The sequence below is a fragment of the Podarcis vaucheri genome (genome assembly GCF_965113315.1).
Source record: "Podarcis vaucheri genome assembly, chromosome: 2".
Taxonomy (NCBI): domain Eukaryota; kingdom Metazoa; phylum Chordata; class Lepidosauria; order Squamata; family Lacertidae; genus Podarcis; species Podarcis vaucheri.
The window spans coordinates 101653214-101675585 of record NC_138760.1 but is presented as its reverse complement, the minus strand read 5'-3'; the positions used below and the strand labels follow the sequence as shown (position 1 = coordinate 101675585).

Sequence of the window (22372 nt, the reverse complement as noted above, 5' to 3'; positions counted from 1 at the left end):
TCGGCCCAGGCTGAGTCAGCGCCGCCTCGCTCGGCGAAAGCCCGCCTTGTTGCGTACACAGCCGGCGGGCAGCAGGGGGCCCTGCCCGCCCGCTGCAAATCTGGCACGCCGAGCGGGCAGGCCTCGCTCGCTCTGTCGCTGGCTGGGGGGATCTCGCCTATTTATAGCGCCTTTGGCTGAGCGGCGGCCCCCTGCCCCGAGCGGCTTGCAGTCTCCTCTCCCACCCATGTCTCCTCCATTCAATCTCGTCACAGTGGAGGGAGGCGCAGCTGGTCCTTTGAGCAGACCCCGGTGTGGATTTTTGTCACACTCTCTCTCTTCGCTGCCTGCTTTCTAACCGGCCATAAGTGAGTTTAAAACCAAGCCATTACAATAAATTGAATCTCGATGGGTGTTGGTTTTGTTCGAGAAGCTGGGCTTCGGATTCCACCTCGGCCTAAACTCAGCTGCCTTCATTGGGTTTGCCCCATTTACACTACTTTGTTAGATGGGCAGAGGCGCAGAAAATTATAGTGTGTACTTTGAGCATCCACAGTCAGCTGAGGTGGAATTTGAAGCCTCTTTGGACACATCTTAACACTTTCCACTGGCTCTTTTACCAGTCTATGAATGATATGCCTGTTCAAACATGTAATCTCTTTCACAGGCAGAATCATTGGACGTGATTCTGCTTCCCCACGTGCACATTCAAGCTCTACACATAATGTATGAAGAATTCGTGGTTTGTTTCAATCAGTGTCATGTTCTTTTGTGCATGAATTGCACTTGCAGATTGTGAAGTGGCCACATTAGTTAGCAACAAGCACAAATGGTTGGACAGCGCACTATGAGCTGTGTGGGGGAATCCTCAAGAGTTCATTGGGGTTTTTTGCATATGTGCACACACACACACACAGTCATTTTGTATTAACTGGCTACTTTTCATCACTATTCAGTTGGAGTGTGATCCCTTTCTGCAAAAATTAAATTAAAAAAATGACCACATGGATTGAAAAAATAAGCCTCTTCCCACTGCCCCCCCCCCAAGTTATATGATTCCATTTTGAAGATAGAAGCTACACATGGATGCTTCCTGTGATCCTTTCTGTGTGATGCATGGACTTCTGAACACATGAGAAGTTTGAACTTCTACTACAGTAGTCCTCTGACTGTTCTGTAAACGTCCCTGACCATCAGGTATATACTGACATAATCACACAGAGCCAGTGTGGAGCAATGACCAGAGATCACTTTGAAGTATGGGCGAGTTACTTTCACTCAGCCCATAGGCGCCGACTCCATGGGGCTTGAGGGGGCTTGAGCCCCCTCAAAAAAAATTTTGGGGGGGCTCAGCCCCCCCAATAATCTCGGGCGCCCTTGCCGCCGTCCCCCGCCTCCTCCCCACCTGCTCCCTCCCCAGCCAGCCAGCCAGCCGCGCGCCCTAGCTGGAGAGCCCCGGCCGTCCCCCGCGAGAACAGGGGAATCCCCGGGGGCGGGGGCTTCTGCCTCTAGCCCCAGGTTTCCCGCATATCAGCTGTTCCGGAGCTGATTAATAGGCAGCAGCACGCTCTCCCCTATTCGCTCACGAGGGGGCGGCGCCACTTTATTTGCATATTCATGAGCTTATTTGCATATTCATGAGCTTATTTACATTTCACGAGCTTTCCCGGGCCCCCCCAATATTTTTTATAAGTCCGCGTCCCTGACTCAGCCTAACCTCTCACAGGACTATCATGGCTGAAATGCTAGTGTGTTCCACAGAGGAAGAGTAGATTCATAAATGTGATTATTACTTTTGGCATAGGGCCATTGTAATATCAGACAGTTTGTGCATACTGTATGTTCTTCAGATTTTGCAACAATTACTCCAGAGGAGATACAGCAAGACATTTTAAAGATCTGGCAATCTCTAGTACCTACTTAGTGTATGAATAGTCACTAATAACTGTATATAGTATTTATCTAGAGCTTTTAACTTCACTAACAGTACAGTACCTAGCAATGATGTGTCTCAGTTTTCCAGACAAAATGTTCAGTCTTATCTTTTTTGTGTTTCTTCTGTTAGTGTGTTACCAGCTTTGCTGCTGTTTGAGTGCCTTCAGAGAGTGTCTTGAAGAAAGCTACTCATGTCTATTCATTAAGGTGGACACTCTGCTGATTGGAATGGGGTGGAGGCAGGTTCAAGACAGCTATGAAGCCAAATCCAGACTGAGCTCATTCCTTCTTTCAGTGGCAAGGCCCTCTCTGTTGGCTGCCTGGCTGTGATGTTGGGCCAGTCAAAAGCTGAATTTGCTGCTCTAGCATGTAGGAAGAGGCATGCCTCTCTTTCCTCCAGGTGTAAGAGTTCACTTTTACTACACCTGATTGAATAATCACTTTAGCTTTATCCATGAAAATACTTTGCACATAGTTTGTGGATTTTGGCCTTACATGTGTACTGTCAACAGGATCCCACGTGTTCTAACTCTTGTGCACCTGAGAATGCACATTTCAATGAGGCCACAATGTGCCTGAAACTCTCTTGGGTAATGGAACAAAGAATAATGTAAGATGCTGAAAGGATATTGAGTGGTCTGAACGATTTTCTGCACGCTGCTTCTCCAAATAGTCATCAACAAAACTATGTTTCCTTATGCAATATCTGGGAATCGATGCAAAAGGTCACAAACTGCGTATAAAAGAGACAAAGCATTTTACGAAAGAGGAAACAAACAAAATAATAATCTCATCATTTAAATGGAGAATTTTAATTGCTTCCCAACTGAATAAAATATTGAGCAGCAGTGGCATTACGTGTGCCTGTTTTGTTGTTTTTTTTAAAAAATAGTCATTTTCAAATAGAAGGCAGAAGATTGTGGTCACAAGGAACAATCTTGATTTCTGCATTTTGCTGTGCTGCCTGTGAGACTCTTGTTATTTGACAATGATAGCTGTCTGGCATGCAAAGGTATAATTTTTATATTGTGCTCTGTCAAAATAACTAGAATGGTTTTGTATTTCCAGAAAGGGCAAAAGGAAAGAATTTATTTGAATGGCAAAAAAGAAAGGAAGGGCTGTCCCAAAGTGGTCTGCTTTTTGTTGTTGTTTTAGCCTTCCCCTCCAATATGTGGCTCTTTTAGGGTACTATTCTGTGATCTATTCTCTCCTATTAACCTACACTAGACCGTAGTGTATAGGGGAGATTATAAGCTTGTTTTGGGTAGTGGTCCTATTTGTGGCATTTTCTTTTGCTATGAGGTTGGACTGGCCAGAATTAGTTGTGACCTTTAATAAGAAATACTCTCATTTGTGATTTCTGTTGTACTTTCAAGGTACAGAACACTTGATACCATCATTGTATATGTATCCTCTGAGACAGGTCAAAATGAATAGCCGTCTGGGACATACAGTGCTGGTTGTTTGGCTAACATTAGCAATGGCTGAAGTGGATCACAGGGTATTCACCAAGAGAGCTTCTTTCTGCATGGAGAGCTTCATGGCTACCTTGTGGGAGATATTAGCTGTTGAGGGAGGAGGACTTGTTTAACCAATACAGTCCGTGGGTGAAGTTACGCCGTTTTTTCTACTCTGGACTGAATGGCCTTACAACCCTGCACAATCCTTAGACCAGAGCTCTCCAATCTTTTCATGCCAGTGACACACTTTTTAAACACGCATGACACAGTAATTCAGTTTTACTAGCAAACCAGAAGTTAAACTAACCCCTTTCACACGACGCACCTACACACTGCAGCTGACACTCTAATGTGTCACAACACACAGTTTAGAAAGCTCTGCTTTAGATGATAGAACATATTATTTCACTTACTTCAGAATACAGTGGTACCTCAGGTTACATACGCTTCAGGTTACATACGCTTCAGGTTACAGACTCCGTTAACCCAGAAATAGTGCTTCAGGTTAAGAACTTTGCTTCAGGATGAGAACAGAAATCGTGCTTTGGCGGCGCGGCAGCAGCAGGAGGCCCCATTAGCTGAAGTGGTGCTTCAGGCTAAGAACAGTTTCAGGTTAAGAACGGACCTCTGGAATGAATTAAATACTTAACCCATACTTAACTGTATGGTAACCCAGCCCTGCTGTTTCGGGGGCCTTTCTGTTCATTCTGTTAAGACTGGGGACCTCTGCTACAAAGCCCTGCCCATATGGCATGAATGGATACAGCTGACCCAATACAACATTTCCCATGTTTTGGGGAGGGCAGGAACCTGAAACATTAATTACTGCTAAAGACGGTGCACGGCTCGTTGACTGCACCGGCAGTGTAGTGGAAAGACATTTGTACATATGGACTTGTGGAAGCAAGCGATCAGGCAAAAGCAAAGCCAGAACAAAAGAAGAGCATAAGAGTGATGTCGTAAACCAATATGCCTTATGCTGAAGATGACAGCCATTATTATGAAGATGAAAAAGTACATGTGTACGTACGTATATATTGTGTGTGTGTGTGTGTGCATGAGCATGTGTGTGTGTATGCCAGAGTGTTTGTTTTGGTGACGGCCTTCCCATCTAGGAAAAATTACATACCTGAGTTTTTCCAGTACTAGTTGTCATAGAAACAGAATGAGTTTTACTGATAATGGGTATATGTAGGGTGCTTGCTGTGCTATGAAATAGGTTCTTTGTGCATTCTAATTGTAGGAGTTCATTAATAATAACATCTCTTACATAACCTTAGCCCTGCTAATATCCCCAACCTATTATTACAAAAGGCGAACAGAGTTATGTAATGTGCAGGGTGCATTGGACTCTCAAGAGCGAGCCAATCTGAAGCCCTTTCTAGCTCCAATAACTATGTAATGGAGTTTTATGTACCTCAAAGCAATTATTTAGCAGTACTGTACAGTGAGGCTTCCAAATCCATAGTGACTTTTTCAATGGCAACCAAATGCCTACAGCAGTGAATTGACTTAGATCCCTTTCCCATGAAGCTTAATATTCCATAACCCTGGCTTAGAACTTTGGAGACTTTGATTGAGATATTAATGAGTAACCCACATGGCCACTTGCAAAATCCATTTAGTTCCAAAAAAGTCTATTCCAGGCTGTATACTGGACCTAGACATCAGGTATTCAGAGGTAAATAGATAACTACGCTGTATCCGAAGTGAGCTGCAAGATACATTTTTTTCCCTGTTAAATTTGACCTATTAAGCATCTAACCTCTGGGTTAGACTGAGGCACATCTATTATGGCATTGTGGAGAAAGATAACGTTTAGGAGCTCAGGTAACTCTTTGGTTTTTTTAACCAAGTCAAGCTATTTCTCCATTTTCTGCTTCAGCTAGTCAGGGATAAGGCTCTTTCGGTAGATCCTAGTTCTTAATACCTTATTTCTGGTTCCTAGTTCCTTACTGAATAGTTTCTGCTTTCTTATTTAAGATCCATCCTACACACATTAGGAATGCTTATGCTCAATGAAATCAGTTACTTGGGCTGCAATCATACTCGAGAGTTTGAACACTGAGACTTATTTCTGTTTCAACATGAATAGGATTTACTCTACATGGCATCCAGAATCAGACAGAAATGGATTTAGATGCAGCCTGTAAATAAAAAACCCCCTCAAGATTTCAGCAGCTCTGGGCCCCAAATAATGTTCAGGCAACTCCAATCCATGGCACCACAACACTGTCCAACATGAACTGCTCTGGTATGCCTAACCCAAAGCTTAATCTAGGGGCAAACCTAGGCACAAGATCTCCCTTGGTGAGCCACTTAAGCAAAGCAAATTCAGAACACTATACTGTAAAAATTTATTATATAATCTGGCCATTAGAGGGAGCTTCAATGGTTTTTTATGAATGGAACCAAACAACTTTCCTGGTTTGCTTGTGCTTCCACCAAGGCTGCATACTTATTGAAGCAACCGTATGCAGACTATTGTAGATAAGTCAGATTTCAGAATACTAAACTACCTCTGACACTGGCATTTACTTTACGAAACCTCATTCCCCAAAAAATCAGCAGGCTCAAAAGAACCAGTACTTTATTTCGATGGATGCCTATCTCAAGTGTGCAAACTGTATTCTCCCAGTAAGTTCTATAGTATATGAGCAATGTTAAATCTTTTGCAAAAATTCAAAGGGGATAAATATTTATTATAATCCATGTTTGTGAACTAGCCTTTCTGTCCACATTCTGCTCCTTTAATTGGGTTTGGCCTGCCTTTTTAGTTATTTAGAAAATCCAATCCCAATTCTTCAAGTGTCTCTTCATTACTCCTGCTTATGACCAAATTCCCAAGAGAAATTTAGAAAATACCTGGGGAGGCAGATTTACCTTTGTGACACTGGCAACAATCAATCTACTCTTCTCACATCTATTTGCATAATTACAAGCCCTATTGCCAGCCATGCAATACAGTTAGATCAAATGGTTGCCTAGCAACCGATTGGCCCTCAGTGCAAATTAACCTCACATAGTTGAGGCCCTTGACTCTTTGTGCTGCACTGAGGTGCCCACCCTTCACCCCTGACATTGAAAGGGGACAATTAACAGCACTGGGAACATAAAAAGCTCCCTTATTCCAGACTACACAACACCTCCATCTAACCCCAGGGTACGTGGGGAACCTTCTTCCACTTGAGGGTTGCATTCCCTTCTGTAGAGACATGCAAAATAAAGTTTATACACATCTAAATCCAATATTGTGGACTGTCATTTCGCTACCTGGAAACTCCACACAATACAGTATCTTTTATTTTAGCTGTACAGTGGTACCTCAGGTTACATACGCTTCAGGTTACATACGCTTCAGGTTACAGACTCCGCTAACCCAGAAATAGTACCTCAGATTAAGAACTTTGCTTCAGGATGAGAACAGAAATCGCGCAGCAGCGGCGTGGCAGCAGCAGGAGGCCCCATTAGCTAAAGTGGTGCTTCAGGTTAAGAACAGTTTCTGGTTAAGAACGGACCTCCAGAATGAATTAAGTACTTAACCCGAGGTACCACTGTATGTCTAGGGGAGCTAACCCATGTCCCTTTGGATGTTGTTAGAATCCAACTTCCACGACCCCTGTAACTATATGAAAAATCGTAAAGGTAAAGGACCCCTGACAGTTAAGTCCAGTTGCAGACGACTCTGGGGTTGCAATGCTCATCTCGCTTTACAGACCGAGGGAGGGAGCCAGCATTTGTCTGCAGTTTTTCTGAGTCATGTGGCCAGCATGACTAAGCCGCTTCTGGCGAAACCAGAGCAGCGCACGGAAGCGCCGTTTACCTTCCTGCTGGAGCGGTACCTATTTATCTACTTGCACTTTTTGGCTTGCTTTCGAACTGCTAGGTTGGCAGGAGCTGGGACCGAGCAACGGGAGCTCACCCCCTCACAGGGATTCAAACCACCGACCTTCCGATTGGCAAGCCCAAGAGGCTCAATGGTTTAGACCACAGCGCCACCTGCGTCCATGTAACTATATTGGGCACCTAATTAATTGCTGGGGTGTCAGGGGAGGGATAGTACCTTTGGTGGGGGACAGTTCATGCTCCTTCTGGGGTAGTTTGCCCACTACCCAGCTCTCCCCAGTGGCTCCTAGAAGCTGTCAGCATGTGACAGCAGCCACACCCTAGGAAACTGCTTCAATTGGCTGGCTAAACAGGCAAGGATAACTGATGAGTGGGTCAAGCCCTTGGTGAGTTAGGGTCAGCCTCTCCTCTGCATGTGAAGACAGACTCTGGTGGATCACACAGATGAGACCAATAGTTGGTCCAATGGTCAAGAAGGCGGTTTCTGCATGTGCTGTAGAGGGAGGTGAGCGGAAGATGGGGCTTGGCAACCCAGGTAGGTAGCCCATCTAGAAGGAAAGCTGATCCTAAACCTGCTGCCTTGTGGGGTATCTTCAGGAAAATAAAAAGCCGAGGACTAAACCCTACACAAATCCAGAGTGGAGTTCCTAAGACGGCTGGATGGCGCCTTGTACGTCTCCTTCTGGCAAATCCTGCAGCCAAGCTGGTGTCAAACATCTTGCTCTGCTTTCCTTTGGAGCACATCAGCAAGGTCGAGAGGGAGGTCCTGTCTTCTGAACAGCCCAGGACCTCTATACACACTGACTGCCAAGGCTTTTCCCCTTGCAAGGTCACTGCTGACAACACAGTTTGACTTCACCCCCAGAGGCACACTCCATTATCTCGAGACAGACAGATGCCAACAGCAATTAACTGCAAGCCACAAAATGCTTGCCTCTCACGGAAGGGGATTTTTTTTTTAACTTGAGAGGAATAATAGATTTAGAGCAAAGAAGTAACAGAGCTTCTAAATGCTGCAAGCTACTTATAAATGGACTAAGGAGCTTATTCAGTCACTGTATCTCCACAAGCTCATTAGCTTGTTGCTGTAGTAGTCCGTGCTGTGGTTTAAGGCAGTTAAGGCAGGTTCCCAGTCACTCCCTGCTCAAATATATAAGGAAAGAGTTGTAGGAATCAGGTAGCTGGGATGAAAAAAACAAAACAGGATTCTAGAGAGATTTGGGTATGGTAATCCTTTAAGAAATCGGATAAAGAGTATAGTCATGAAATCCAAACCAAAGCTGGCATAACCATAGAGACGCAATTCATGGGCAACTTGTACGCTGCTGCTTAAAAGTCAAACCAGGTGGGTTCCTGATTCACATGAAAACTCACTTGTATGAAGCAGTACCCATGTGATTCAGCGATATTGAAGTACACCAGGGAAATGTCCTTGGAAGCATTTTCTTATTACTCAAATAACACAGGGCCCACAAGTTGTTTGTCATACGGACAGTAGCCTTATCTTCCATGAATTTATCTGATTCCCTTTCAAAGCCATCCAGGTTGATGGCAAATTGCAATCGCCACATTCTCTGATAACAAATTCCATAGTTAAACTACACACTGTGTGAATAAATACATCCTTCTGCTCCCAGCATTCAGCTTCATTGAATAACCCCAGGTTCTAGGATTATGAGAGGGGGGGAAACAGAACTTCCTGCCTACTTTCTCCACCCGCATAACTTTCTGCCAGTCATGTGACATCACAATTAGGTCATCTCGTTCTGTTCCCCCGTCTAATGGGTTAGGAGAAGGTTGGCAAAGTGTAGGGGGCTCCGGGCTGTCCCCCCCCCCCGGGAGGTGGAGCTGTAGGCAGGGTTGGTGAGCAACATGAGCGGGATAGAGTTCCTAGTTATTCTATACAACTCTGGAGACATGGTAAGGAAGAGCCATCAGCCTACCATTTATTTAAGCTTTCTGTAAGAAATTGTCTTAACAACATCCTGTTCTCATTGATCAATCGGATGCCTCTGGGAAGCTCACAAGCAGGATGTGATCACAATATCACCCTCTCAACACTGTTCCCCAACGCAAAGGCGTAATACCTTTGATCCTGTGAGTAGTAGCCACTGAATTTGTTTAATCCCCTTTTAAAGCTTCACGGTGACATCAGTGGAGTAACATGCAACAGCAAACACCCAGTCCATCAGTCACTCTTCACAGCTTCAGGGGAGAACCTCCGCTGGCTTACATCTGCAAAAATCAGCCAACTTCAGCCATGCAACATCTGCCTGCTTCTTTTTTGATTTTTTTTATTGCATTTCACAAAACTAACATTTTCTTTTTCTTTACAGAAGAACAAAGAACAATTAAGTCCAACCCAGAAAGTTGTTGAAGAGAAGCATACATAACATGGGTAAGTACAACCATAGTTCAATTTATACATATATGCTAATCAGGAAATACATATTTCTTTTTTAGGTGCAGGTAAGAAGTCTTGTAAGTTGTCAGTTGGAACATAAGATATAAAGTCCGACCAAATCACATGTACATGTTCCACAGGTTCTTTGCCTCTGATTACACCAAATGTTGAAAATTAAATTTTTCAGCAAGAGACCAAATAATTTTGCACCACAATGCAGGAGGAAATTCATGTTAAGTCTTCAATTTTTGTGCTATAGGTAGTATTGCAACTGCCAGCCACGAAGTTAATAACTGTATTAAAGAAAACTGTTTCAGATTGTTATCTCACACATTTTTTAATGCAAGTTGTGGGGTTGCCTGATTTTCAGCCTTTAAAATTTGTGCAATTTCTGTAAATACCTCTTTCTTGTAACCAGGCTAGGCCTGGATCTCCTGTATTTATTTTAAGTTGTTCTTTGGATAACAGTTTGTCATTAACAATGGAAATCATGGAATGTAAATGGCGTTTCCCTGGCCCCCTCCCATGAAAGGATTGTACTACGCAAGGCCGAATCCTGGACTTGAGGGTGAAAACTGTGGCATTAGAGGCAAGTATAACAGAGACTGACAGCGCTGCCACCTTTTCCATACCTGTAGCATATTCAATATGTATAGGCTATGCATTGTATCTAAAGTTGTTTTGGAGAGCCTAATAAAAGGAAGCACCCCTATTTTTGTGTCTGGTATCATTTCACCTTCCACGTCAACCCATTTCTTATTGGATCTGACGATAGTAAAACTTAGCTCGAGTCATTTGTTTAAGCTTGATTTCTTCCATCAGACCTATGTTATAACAAGTTATCAGCAACTTCTTAAGATTAGTTCTAAGACCCAGTATTTTATTTTTAATTTCCCCAATTCTAATTTGAATATTGGTAGGGCTTCCTGAGGGTTAGGTAACATATACATCATGTCATCAGCATAAAAGTTTAATAAATGCTATTCAACCTTTCCCCGATGGCCCTTGATACATGAGCAATGAAACTGCTAATGGTTCCAGAGAAACAGCAAAGAGCAATGTGGACAGGGGAAAACCTTGTTTTGCTCACTTGCCAATATGAACAGAGTTCAAATTCACAGCATTTGTGCCAACAGTGGCCTGGTGAGAGGCACAGAGGATTCTGATAGTAGTCATAAACGTTTTGCCCATCTGATAGTGTTCTAAGACTTTAAAAGTACCCCCATTCTAAAAAGTCAAAGGCCTTGTAAATGTCCAGTGACATCACCAAAGGGCTGGGATTCTTCTTAATTACTGTCATATATTATATTGACTAACCTGCATGTGTGTTGTGTCTGCCTGGGATAAATCTGGTTTGGTCCGAATTGACAATTGTATGGATCACCCTGCTGGAAGCCATGACTGAAAAGTTGGTTGAACAGGGTGATCCATCTGTAAGATTGCACTTCCTTAGGATCTCTACCTGGTTTAGGTAAAACAATTATTTTCAATGGGGACCAAATGTTTGGGAGGGCTCCACCCCTCCAAACAACATTAAACAGCAAAGTTAAATATGGTGCTACTGCAAAGCTATACAAAAAGTGCTACCAAAGCCATTTGGTCCAAAAGCTTCCGAATGCGAATTCCACCAGCATCCATCCACCTACATCTGCCAGCTTCTGCTTGGTCCACTATCAAACATAAGCCACCTTCCGGCTACTCGCCCGTTTCTGGTTGGTAAGTCATTGGACATCAGCCAGCTTCTGCCATGGATATCAGCCACCTTCAGACCACAAACTCGCCACCCACTCTGCAAATCCACTGGCTTTTGCAAGCAAACTTGCCTTCTCTTCTGCTCCACAGCATCCTGATGCCAGATGATCACCTCCTTCCACCTGCCAATTTGCTTCCTTCACATGGTAGCATCCATGTGGTCTGCATGGGAGAAAAAGGTGAAGCAGTTATTTCAGTGTGGCTCATCAAAGAACTTGAGGGTGGGACTAACTCCACTGAATGACAGACAGCATACCCAAGGAAAAGAGGTTTCCATCGTGTACAATACAAAATCATGGAAATGTTCAGTTTGATACCGTCACAACCATTGCCCATTGTGTTCTGTTGGGTGAGAACAAAAGGAAAATAGGAAGGGGACCAGGGAGGGAAAGGAGGAACTACACTTGCTCACAAACGCCCCTTTGTGGGGTAAGTTGCTTGCTAGAGTGGTGGCAGACCCACGTGGATGAAATTGAATATGTTGATCCATTTCGTTTTAGTAAAAAACATGGATCAAAAATCTAAAGGTACATGACAGGATCTGTCTGACACGGTTGAAAGTTGAAAAGAAGGTTAAATATCTGGTGGTTTGGTTGATGAATAAAAATGCAATGTTATGTCAAAATGACTGAAAATATGAAATGTGGTTATAGTAGACTTACAGAGATGGAGAAGAATGAACTTATACCTGGTGAGTAGAATCTCAGTAGTGAAAATGAATGTACTACCAAAAATGCTGTTTGTTTCAGACTGTGCTGCTGATCAATTCGGTTACCTGTTTTAAACAGCAGCAGAGACATAATGGCAACTTGTATTAGGATAGATTTTATCCACTCCTGCAGGTGCAAGGTATCATCTTATTATTAATTTATGAATTCTTAAGATTAATAAGATAATATTTATCAGTTTTTATAATTCTGCTTTCCTGGTTTTTATAACTCTGTTTTTATGATGCAGTTTTATTCTATTTTTATGTTGCTTGTCTGCATACTTCTTAGAGGTTTCTAAATATTAAGTAGATTGGAAAGGTTTTCAAATGAACAAAATAAATAAATTGTCCTCACCTTGCTGAAACTCTACAGTTCTCTTCATTGCTTTCTTTTTTACACCCCAACCAAGGAAGAAAAACTTAACTTTATTTTCATGCAGAATTATTCCTGCAGCTTGAGAGAGGCCTAAAACATGACTCAGCATTCCCAGAAGCCTGCATTTCCTTCCTCTCCCCCAGGGTTTTCTACTGGGCTTTTACTTAAAGGGACAGTAACATATCAACTAACAATGATAACAAAGCTTTAAGCCGACAATAAATTTACAAAAGATTAAAGCAGGCTTAGATTACCTTCTACAGATGGTGTCTGGAAAACCTAGTAGTTCTCCACCTAAACATTAGGAAGAACTTCCTGACAGTAAGAGCTGTTCGACAGTGGACTTTGCTGCCAAGGAGTGTGGTGGAGTCTCCTTCTTTGGAGGTCTTTAAGCAGAGGCTTGACAAGCATATGTCAGGAGTGCTCTGATGGTGTTTCCTGCTTGGCAGGGGGTTGGACTCGATGGCTCTTGTGGTCTCTTCCAACTCTATGATTCTATGATTCTCAGATATTCTTGGAAGGCAAACAGAGAGTGAGTGGGATATCTCAACCATGGACCTGGTTTTTCCACTGGGAAAAAAGCATTTCCCTTCATATCCACTGAACTTCCATTCCTTTATGACATCATAGGTCATTAGCAGCCAATGGTAACAGCTGATGGGGGCCATCACCATTTAGACCTATTTTATATCTATACAGTGGTGCCTCGCAAGACCAAATTAATTCGTTCCGCAAGTCTCTTCGTCTTGCGAGTTTTTCGTCTTGCAATGCACAGTTTCCCATAGGAATGCATTGAAAATCAATTAATGCGTTCCTAGGGAAACCGCCTTCAGACCAGGTCCGGGGACAGTCTGTCCCCGGACCTCTTCTGAAGGCTGGGGGGGGGGGGGGACAAGGGCTTTTCTTCCCACCCCCAGCATTTTAAAAAACCCCGGGACAGCGGAGGACTTCTCCACTGTCCGGGCGATCTTAAAATGCTGGCGGGCGGCATTTTAAAGTCGCCCCGGGACAGCGGAGGACTTCTCCGCTGTCCGGGGCGATTTAAAAGCCCCTGGGAAGGCAGGCAGGGGGGACAAAGACTTTCGCCCCCCGCCCGCCTTCAGAAGGTGTTCCCTCCCCGCCGCCCGGCTTCGGAGCAGCGTTCCGAAGCCCGGCGGCGGCGGGAGGAGGCGTTCCCGCCCCACCGCCCGGCTTCGGAGGAGGTCCGAGGACAGTGGGGAAGACGCGCTGCGCTTCCCCGCTGTCCCGGATATTTCCCTATGGGCTGTCGTCTTGCGAAGCAAGCCCATAGGGAAATTCGTCTTGCGAAGCGCCTCCAAAACGGAAAACCCTTTCGTCTAGCGGGTTTTCCGTCTTGCGAGGCGTTCGTCTTGCGAGGTACCACTGTACATCAATCTATAGCTATAGCTATATGTGTGTCGGTTTTTTGGGGGGAGGTTTTCTAAAAAAACAACTTTGCAGGTAATAGGAACTTTACTTTTTTGAAATATGGCAACCCTAATTTTATTCATTGCACTTACTCCCCACTTTTTATCCAAGGAGCTTCAAGGGCCACACACGGCGTTTCCCCTTTCCTCATTTGATCCCCACAACAACCCTGTGTGGCAGGTTAGGCTGAGAGGCAGTGACTGGCTCAAGGTCACCCACAACCGTTTCTTAGATTTCTAAATGTGTCCCAAGGCCCAAAAGGTTTGGGACTCCTGGGCTAGAGGGTTCAAATCCCCACTCAACCTCACTAGGTGACCTTGGGGTTGTCTGTCTTTCAGACCAACCCACCACACAGGGTTGTTGTGAGGATTAAAGGTGGCCAGAGGAGAAATGTAATAATATAAAGTCATCTCCATTGGTCATCTAGGTTCACAAAACTTAGGGAAGTGCTGGGTGAGATCCCATGGACAGTAATACTAAAAGGAAAGGGAGTTCATGATGGCTGGGAGTTTGTTAAGAGGGAGATAGTAAAAGCACAACGTCAGGCAATACCAATGAGACGGAAACATGGAAGGTGCCTAAAGAAGCCAGGGTGGCTCTCCAAAGAACTTTTAACTGAGTTAAGATTAAAAAAGGATGTGTACAAAAAATGGAAAAGGGGGGAAACCACCAAAGAGGAATTCAAACAAATAGCCAGCACGTGTAGACACAAAGTCAGAAAAGCTAAAGCACAGAATGAACTCAGGCTTGCTAGAGAGGTTAAAAGCAACAAAAAAGGCTTTTATGGGTATGTTCGTAGCAAAAGGAAGAACAAAGAAACAGTGGGGTCACTCAGAGGAGAAGATGGTGAAATGCAAACAGGGGACACAGAAAGGGCTGAACTCCTCAATGCCTTCTTTGCCTCAGTCTTCTCCGATAAAGAAAACAATGCCCGACCTGAAGAATTTGGAGCAAATGATTCAGCAGAGGAAACACAGCCCAGAATAACTAAGGAGATAGTACAAGAATACTTGGCTAGTTTAGATGTATTCAAGTCTCCAGGGCCAGATGAACTGCATCCAAGAGTGTTAAAAGAACTGGCAGATGTGATCTCAGAACCAATGGCAGTCATCTTTGAGAATTCCTGGAGAACAGGCGAAGTCCCGGCAGACTGGAGGAGGGCAAATGTTGTCCCTATTTTCAAAAAGGGGGAAAGAGAGGACCCAAATAATTACCGCCCAGTCAGACTGACATCAATACCAGGGAAGATTCTGGAGCAGATCATTAAGCAAACAGTCTGTGAGCACCTAGAAAGGAATGCTGTGATCACCAATAGTCAGCATAGATTTCTGAAAAATAAGTCATGTCAGACTAACCTGATCTCGTTTTTTGACAGAATTACAAGCCTGGTAGATGAAGGGAACGCAGTGGATGTAGCCTACCTTGATTTCAGCAAAGCATTTCACAAGGTGCCCCATGATATTCTTGTAAAGAAGCTGGTAAAATGTAGTCTTGACTATGCTACCACTCAGTGGATTTGTAACTGGCTGACTGACCGAACCCAAAGGGTGCTCATCAATGGTTCCTCTTCATCCTGGAGAAGAGTGACTAGTGGGGTGCCACAGGGTTCTGTCTTGGGCCCGGTCTTATTCAACATCTTTATCAACGACTTGGATGATGGACTCAAGGGCATCCTGATCAAATTTGCAGATGACACCAAACTGGGAGGGGTGGCTAACACCCCAGAGGACAGGATCACACTTCAAAATGACCTTGACAGATTAGAGAACTGGGCAAAAACAAACAAGATGAATTTTAACAGGGAGAAATGTAAAGTATTGCACTTGGGCAAAAAAAATGAGAGGCACAAATACAAGATGGGTGACACCTGGCTTGAGAGCAGTACATGTGAAAAGGATCTAGGAGTCTTGGTTGACCACAAACTTGACATGAGCCAACAGTGTGACGCAGCAGCTAAAAAAGCCAATGCAATTCTGGGCTGCATCAATAGGAGTATAGCATCTAGATCAAGGGAAGTAATAGTGCCACTGTATTCTGCTCTGGTCAGACCTCACCTGGAGTACTGTGTCCAGTTCTGGGCACCACAGTTCAAGAAGGACACTGACAAACTGGAACGTGTCCAGAGGAGGGCAACCAAAATGGTCAAAGGCCTGGAAACGATGCCTTATGAGGAACGGCTAAGGGAGCTGGGCATGTTTAGCCTGGAGAAGAGGAGGTTAAGGGGTGATATGATAGCCATGTTCAAATATATAAAAGGATGTCACATAGAGGAGGGAGAAAGGTTGTTTTCTGCTGCTCCAGAGAAGCGGACACAGAGCAATGGATCCAAACTACAAGAAAGAAGATTCCACCTAAACATTTGGAAGATCTTCCTGACAGTAAGAGCTGTTCGACAGTGGAATTTGCTGCCAAGGAGTGTGGTGGAGTCTCCTACTTTGGAGGTCTTTAAGCAGAGGCTTGACAACCATATGTCAGGAGTGATCTGATGGTGTTTCCTGCTTGGCAGGGGGTTGGACTCGATGGCCCTTGTGGTCTATTCCAACTCTATGATTCTATGATTCTATGAAATGCTGTCCTAGGAACACTGCAAGCCCTCCTGGATCTGATTTGCTCAGGATGCCACTGCTAAAGGGGCACCTTTCCCCCTATGAACCTGCAACGTTGTTGTTGTTTCAGATGATGGGTTTGTGTTGTGATATTTATGGATCCACAATGATGAAGGGCATGCTAGATAATTCATTTCTAACTCTCTCTTAGGATAATGGTGGCATCTGAAACCAAGGCTTAAAGTCATTGCTTTCTTGTGTAATAAACGAAAATCTGCCCTAATTCCCTTATGGGGGACACAAGAGCCCTTTTAGAGTCCTTTGTTGGTTCTCCATCGGTCGGAGGAAAAAAGAGAGGCCAACCAGAGAATATTGAGAAGCAAAGCAGCTTGTAAGCCTGATCTTTATTGAACTGTTGCAACAGGGTGCCCCCTTCACACGCAGGAGGAGGAGGACCCAGAACCAAGGTGTGTCCGCCCTTATATAGACATTTTAAATTGCCCGCCTTGGAGTCCAAGACCACCCCCAGAAACATCATACCTACATCACAGAAGGGGTGTAGCTCAAGACCACCACCCCAGATACATCATACCTACATCACAGAAAGAGCGGGCTAAAGCAGAAATCTGAGTGGGTTGTTTACCTCATAATCTGAGTGGGTGGTTTACCTCCTGTCTGGCAACTTACCTGTTAATGTTTACTGGATTGATACCCTGGGGAGCCTGGCCAGTCTTTTGTAATGATAAGTACTTAGTTCCTGTGCCAAGTCACAGGCTCACCCTATTCATACACAGACATACCCTTAAGACGGGATTTGTGAAGAAGACAATGGGGAGGCTCCTCCATTTGACCTTGCAGAGAAAACACCTGGTCAGCCTGGGAGTCAAAATGGCTCCATGGCTGCTCTCCTGTGCAGCTTCAGGCATGTGGCCTATATATCTATGTACGTGTTTGCTTGGTACATTTATGAACCTTTATTATATACATAAGACCTTAATTTATTTATTTCACTTGAAAAACCTTCTTTTCTTATTTAAAGGACAGCATATACTTTAGTAAATCTCCAGAGATCTGTCTCCTGTGTCCCAATGGAGTTCCTGTAAATTGTGGCAGTAAGAATTGCAGCAAGGTTGAAATAGGAAAACGGTAACGTGGAAGAATCTCCCCATTTTAATTCATCCCGCCAAGCATAGTAATGACACTAAGGACTCAGCTACATTAGTAAAGGAAAAGTAATTTGAACATGCAACAGCAGATGGCACCAGAGAGCAGGAAATTTTAAAAGCGGTTTTCAGTGGAGATTTTTTCTTTCATTTTAACGATCTAATTTCTGACTTAGTCATAGTGTATGTTTTTCCTGTGTCTAGATCCACCCTAAGTCCTAGAGCACGGAAGAAAACAAAAATATCAGCACAGATAACTGAAAGCAGACATTGACAGACCACTAATACACAGAGCAACTACTCAGAAGACAAAGACAAAAGACACGGAAAGATGGCAGGTTATTATTTACCACCTTAAATTGTGCAGAGAAAAGGATTGCAAAGTAGCCACCTTTGCAATCTTATCTCCGAAGGGGGGAACTGTAGCAGGAACCCCCCCACCCCAATCATTCTGTTTGCACAAACTTCACACACACTCACACTCACACACTACATACGCCACATTTCTGTTATAAATTCATAGAAAATCAACCATACATCGGATTTGCACTGTTCCATTTTTTACTCCATGTGACAAGGACTATCAAAGGGGGGTGCTTGGTTTCTGGTCAGCCATAATCCCTTCACCATCCCAGCACATCCACAGGAGCCCTGCCCAGTTGCTATGTCAACCCTGATAATCCCAGACAGAAGACAATCAAAATCACAAAGAACAGTGGATTCACCACAGGCTGAAACAAAGGACAATGATCAGATCTTCCCTCTGGGGGCAGGAAACTGCAAACTCCCCATTGTCACCTGGAAAGTACTCATGGGGAGGGGGAAAGGAGGAACCAGCTGGGTGACTGGACACTCAGGTTACCACCACAACTCCTCCCTCAACCCCTCCTTTCTGTAATGTATGCATGATGTCAACCCCTTCTGTAATGTATGCATGATGTCAACCCCTCCTTTCTGTAATGTATGCATGATGTTTCTGGGGGTGGGCTTGACCTAGAGGAGGGGAATTTCAAAAGTTTTTATAAGGTCTTGCAGCCCATTGTTCTGGGTCTTTCCTCTCTCTTGCAAGGGAAGGGAACCCTGTTGCAACAGTTCAATAAAGGCCAAGCCTACAGGCTGCTGTTTTGCTCCAAGTTATCCTGGTTGGTGTCTTTACTTTTTGTCCAAGGGAGCCCTCAGATTTTTCCGTTAACACATGTATTCAGTAAGAAGGTTGGGGTGGGCTAGTCTGAAGAGCCAAAGAGCAACAACAGTGTGTTGTAAGTGTGTACTTGTGATGGGAAGGATTGCTCTAATTGTCTGGTTAAGTGGTCATCACCTGGTAATTGGGCATGTATAAAAGCCTCCCTCTGACTTTTTAGGGGCTGATCCTATGTACATTTGTACTAATAAAGGCCTAATTTTTCACTTAAAGCCAGCGGGCATCCTCTGGTATTAGATTTTGCTGGAAAATAGTGCCAAAAAGTCCCAGGAATAAGGAGAATGTAAGCCATTGTCCCTGACAGAGGAATACAGTTCCTTTATGAATCTCAAATCAAACTGTTCGTGGCGGGCTGGGCCTCCCCCCGTGGCAGCAGGAACAATTACAGGAAAAAGATTTGGTGTGGCAGAATCGAAAGCCAGCAACGGAGCAGCGGCACGGAGAGACTCTTGAAGAGGAGTGGTAGAGGGCTGTGCAGAAAGCGAAGAAGGTGGTGGAGGTAGTGGTGGGACAGGAGGAGCCGAAGGAGAGAAATCCGGTGGCTTAAGAGGGACATAAACCGGAGGATTCGAAGAAGACAACGTGGGAGGCGAAGGAGGAGCCAAAAGGACAGGTGAAACAGGCGATGAGGCGGCCAGGAGCATATTTGCAGGAGTTAAGCATGACATAGCTTTGTAGACTTTACACCAGGCATGCAAAACTTTGACATTAATTTGAGGATGGTTGTGGAAAAAATGTCCTATTTTCTCCCAGTCTTTTAAATCCCAAGTGCCATCCTGAGGAAACCAGGGGCAGTGGGTGTCCAAAGCATGAATAAGCGCTTTGAGGTCGGCATCAAGTACAACAAGGTTGTTACTGGTAAGCAGGAATTTATGTTCATCAAAAAATTTCTTATGTGGCGCTGAAAGAGACTGCCCCATGATAGCAAGAGTAGTGGGGAAAAAATCACCGGGATCCACAAAGGATGAAAAGGAGCGAAAAAAGGGAGCACCCACCGGGATCCAAGGGTAGGATGAGGTGTACCTGAAGCCCTGGCCAGGCGTGGTGGACGCTGAGAGGGCCCCAGCGACGCGAAGTCCGAAATCAGTCGAAGTCCAAAGGAGACTGCTCCACAATGGCAGAAGGAAAGGGAGCACTCACCGGGATCCGAAGCGGATGAAAGACGCGTGGTGAGCGCTCGATGATGAGAAACAACGTGGAGTCTGAAGGTGGTCACACGGGGCACCAAATGACGAGGGCCAGCTCGTCACAAAAATAATCAGTCTCACGCCAGGATGGATTCAAAGAGCTTAGCCAGCCTTCCTCAACTCTCTTGCTCTCTCCCTCTCTGCAAGGAGCTGCTGCAGCCCACATTTATTAAGAACAGTAAAAAACATACAACATTGTATCAACCAGCAGATAAAGACAATACCATATACGGAGATCACCCCATTATCAGGCTACACTATATGAACCAATCACTGGCCTAGCATGAGGTGTTCACGCGCTGATCATGCCCAGCACAGCCTGCCCTGCCAAAAGGTCAGGCTGCAGTAAATTTCCACCCATGCGCCCATTTTACCACATAGGCATTAACAACCATTTTCCTACAGTTTGGGAGCCCCGGCTGGGACAAACACTTTACAAATTTCTCCAACCATAACCGTATGCATCGGTTCCCAACACAGTAGCTGAGGGACACTCTTGAGTGTGGTTTAATTTTCTTTTTTTCTTTTTATACCATGCCGCTCCTCTCTTTCTCTCTTCCCCACTGCAACACCTAGGGTCTCGCTGACGTCCCTGAGCCCACCTGACATACCTTCTGCAACTTAAGAATATGAATGAAGTGTAGCTTCAAAAACGATTGCCTTAATTCACACTGACAAAACACCCACTGTGTGATGACAGGAACGCAGGCTGGTTTCAAAGTCGAGCTGCCTACACTTTCTCACAAAAAATGACACTGAACTTCTGCCTCATGTCGAGATAGCCACTTGCCAAGCTAAAGTGTTTCAGGGGGATATAGAGGTGAGGCATAACATTCGCTTGCGAGCCATGATACGATTAACAATTGCCATTTCAGTACTAGTGGACTCTAAAAGAAATAGAGCGATGGAGATGAGCGGACACTTCTCAGGCTCCTGGCCGGTCTGCGTTATCATGCAGTGGTGGTTCAGATGTAGACCTTCTTGGGAGAAACTGACTATCTCGACCTATTCCAGTTGGGGTTCAGGACTCCTCTAGGGACACAATTGGTGTCAGGAGTGCGTGCAGGAGCCAGGCCCTGTGACCAGTAGGACTTTGCAGGACTGCGGCCTTCCTAAGTTCTGAAGAGGCAAGGCGCAGCCGCACAGGTGAGGCCAATTGGTAACTCACAGCACCTGGTGGCAAGAGCCATAAAGGGATATAAGGTCAGCATTTTCCTTCAGCTCTTTGCCACAGCAACACGCTTCCTGCGTTTGGCTTCCAGCTTCTTCTTCTTCTTCTTTTTTTTTTTTTTTTTTTTACAAAATGCTTTTTATTGTATTTTCTTCATCATACACATCCAAAAGAACACAGCCAAAGAAAAACTGGCTTCTTGATCCCCGGACCCTTGACTTCTTGACTCCTTGCTTCCTGACCCTCAGACCCCTGACTTCTTGACTCCGGCTCTCTGACCCTCAGACTCTTGACTTCCTGACTCCTGGCTTCTGGACTCTTGTTCCTGCTCCAACCTTGCCATCTCGCCCCTGGTCCTGACGTCCTCAGCCAGGACTTCGATCACCCATAGACGGGACTGTGACAATTGGTCTTGGTCGCCCTGGTGGATGACCTTCTTAGGGAGATATAAAAGAAAGCACTTATTTACGCAGCACATAGTTAAACTATGGAACTCACTCTCACGGGGCAGTGGGGGACACCAACTCAGATGTCTTGGAAAGAGGATTAGACAAATTCATGGAGGAGAAGCCTATCGATGGCTCTGCTCTTTCTCCACAGTTGGAGGCAGTAATACTTCTGAATAGCAGCTGCTGAAAACCCATAGGAGATGGGAGGGCTGTTGCACTCATGTCCAGTTTGCAGGCTTCCCACAGGCACCTGATTGGCTACAGTGAGAACAGGACTCTGGACTAGATGGACCATCAGCCTGATTAAGCAAGTTGTTCTTATGAGAGGGATGGGGAGTGTGACCCTGCCGATTCTCTCAAATCTCCCAGAAGTGTTTGATACTGTAGGATCAGTATCTGCAGGTGCCCGAGCCACTGCGTCACTCCCAGGAGAGACTCGTGGCTTGGGCGTGCTGCAGGCCCTGCAGTAAGTCCCCTGTCCCCCCCCCCCCCCCGCTATGCCTCTGAGCGCAGGCCATGATTTTGTCCCCAGTGGTATTTGATACCCCTCACCTTGTCAAATTTGGTCCATAAGCAAATGACTTGATCCTCTAAGTACATTGCCAAATGACCACAGAGGTTCTTTGGGAGTAACAGAGGGTCACCTGCTATTATTGGGCAACCTCTGAACCATGCAGAAGAGCTTCCCTAGCTGGCAGCGAGAGGATGCAATGGAGGCAGCAGGGTATGTTTTCTTTACTGTCCTTACTACCACATGGTAGGTACA

General features: G+C 44.9%; 2 long non-coding RNA genes across 3 annotated transcripts; one reads left to right on the top strand and one right to left on the bottom strand.

The window, feature by feature from the left end:
- Positions 1 to 267: 267 nt before the first annotated feature.
- LOC309525434 lies at positions 268 to 17927 on the top strand. 2 transcript variants are annotated; one of them, XR_014216277.1, is made up of 5 exons: positions 268 to 1176; positions 9557 to 9618; positions 12126 to 12225; positions 17475 to 17581; positions 17803 to 17927. It is a non-coding gene; the product is annotated as an uncharacterized lncRNA (long non-coding RNA). The 2 variants fall into 2 exon arrangements; XR_014216278.1 differs by lacking the exon at positions 268 to 1176 and adding an exon at positions 9051 to 9083.
- On the bottom strand, positions 9612 to 12596 carry LOC309525405. The gene is made up of 3 exons (XR_014216239.1): positions 12441 to 12596; positions 12065 to 12151; positions 9612 to 11538 (listed from the first exon to the last, which is right to left on the bottom strand). It is a non-coding gene; the product is annotated as an uncharacterized lncRNA (long non-coding RNA).
- Positions 17928 to 22372: the final 4445 nt, after the last annotated feature.